This window comes from Hipposideros armiger, unplaced genomic scaffold, assembly GCF_001890085.2.
Source record: "Hipposideros armiger isolate ML-2016 unplaced genomic scaffold, ASM189008v1 scaffold_29, whole genome shotgun sequence".
Taxonomy (NCBI): Eukaryota; Metazoa; Chordata; class Mammalia; order Chiroptera; family Hipposideridae; genus Hipposideros; species Hipposideros armiger.
In genome coordinates this window covers 1891384-1893394 of record NW_017731379.1, presented here as the reverse complement: position 1 = coordinate 1893394, position 2011 = coordinate 1891384, and positions in this window count along the sequence as shown.

The following is a 2011-nucleotide window of genomic DNA, read 5'->3' as shown; positions in this document are numbered from 1 at the left end:
CCATCGCCAGCAATTCACGGCAGCCCAGCTCCAGGTGGAGCTGTTGTTCACCATCTTAGCTGTAGAGGGCAGTGTCACTGGCCCTCATGTGGGATCCAAACTGGGGCCCTGCTGCTCAGAGCTGGTGTCCCAAGCCAGCTCTTAACCAACGCGCCACTCAGCCAGCTGAGCTGATTCTCTTTAGATATCACCCATGCAATATCTCTAAGACTGGGTGTTTACCAGGTGGCACTTAGAGCCACCAGGATTAAATTACAGTAAACATTATTGATTGAAGATGCTGGACTTGTGCCCTTTCCTGCCCCGCTCCCTGTTTTTTCAGGTGACTTTCATCCCAAAATTCTGGTTTTAAGGAGATCACTATGGAGTAAAACCCAAACCTGCCTCTAGTCAAGCTTCCCTTTCAATTTTCTCAGCTCTTCTCTGGTGAGAGGGTTAATCACAGATTATAGTACCAACTTGGACCCTTCCATATGCTTTGCTTAAGTGATCAGAGTAACTGCCTCAGCGTAATAAACTTGTGTATGGAACATATAGGGGACTGATCCCAACTCCCAGAATGCATTTCTGGGATAGCTTTATACCTGATGCTCAGGAAATGTTTTCACTGGCTTGGATTGATGACTTGCCATCTGCTTTCTGAGCATTCACTGCTGAATGAAAGGGGAGAGAAAGTAAAAGGAGAGGAGGGGACGGGGGAAGAGGAAGCTAGAAAAATAAGAGGAAACAGCTGGGGAGCTGAGGAGTGGTGGGGACTTACATAAGGTCAGTAAAACAAAAAGCTAGCAGAGGGACAGGGTCAGGTCTTGGGGGTAGAGAGCTAATTAACTTCTGTCAACTAGTTGAGTAGAGCCTTGTGTGCTTTGTTAAAGAGACTAAAGTTGCTTCAAAGGAAAAAACTAGATGCTCTGAATTTGACTGTCCTCCCTGTGTAACCATAGTAAATTGTTTATTGAGTCAAAATCTATCCTGCCCTTTAGGAATTCTGCTTCTTCGGGTCTAGCAAAGAGCTTGCTGCCGCTGCTCAGGCAACCGAAGGTGAAATGCTTCAAGTAGTATTTGTAGATAGCAGGTAAACTTGATGTTTTATTCACAGCTTAAGGAGGAAGTGCTGAGTGCAGCTATTGTCTCTATGTAGAGCTTTAACCAGCTTACAAGGTCCCTGCAACTGTTTTTATGCCAGGACCCAATGACAGTAGAACATTAGGCAGCTTCTAGCTCAGAGACTTCTCAGGGTCAAGAAACATCTTTAAAGGAGCTAATTCCCTCTCCCAGAGCCTTAGCCAGATCTTATGCTCTCCTCACCTTGTGTTGCCATCTCTTGGCATTGTTTTCTAGATTGGAGCAGCCTTCCTAAAAGCTTCGTCTAACTTGTGATATCACATCAATGTCTTAGGTCACCACTGCTCACACCCCTTACCCAGGGAACATATTGCATAGGTCCCTCAAAACCTGTTTCATTATTCCTTGTTGCCTTCACTACCAAGAATGGAGGGGTCCTCAGTTGAAGATCAGATTGACCCAATGGAGCTTTTTTTTTTTTTTAATCTAGGCCAATGAAAGGGAGAGGAAGGCATACACTCAGAAAGAAGAATTCATAAAATCTGCATGTATTAATACGTTAACTCTTTGGAGACTTCTGAGAAACAAAACCCTTCCTGAACTCTGAACTATCCCCAAATCTGATATGAAGATGAATAAATGTTTCTATTGGAGTTTGGGTTAGAGTCTTCATTTGATATACCTGTGTTTTTGCTCTGCCACTGCTCTTCACAAGAAGATTTGGACAGGCATTAACAAGTAGTAATTTTTTTTTTTAATGAATAGCGTTTTTATGATAATGTAGGTGGGTAGCACAATACTGTTTAGTGTCATTACATCCCTCTTTTAACCAGTGGAGTGTATTTGGGTTGGAGGCTATAGCTTTTGAAAAGTGCTTTACCTCTGAATGAGAACATATAAGGATTTAATTTATGTTTTTGACTGTTAGCATGATGTCTTAACTGAGCTA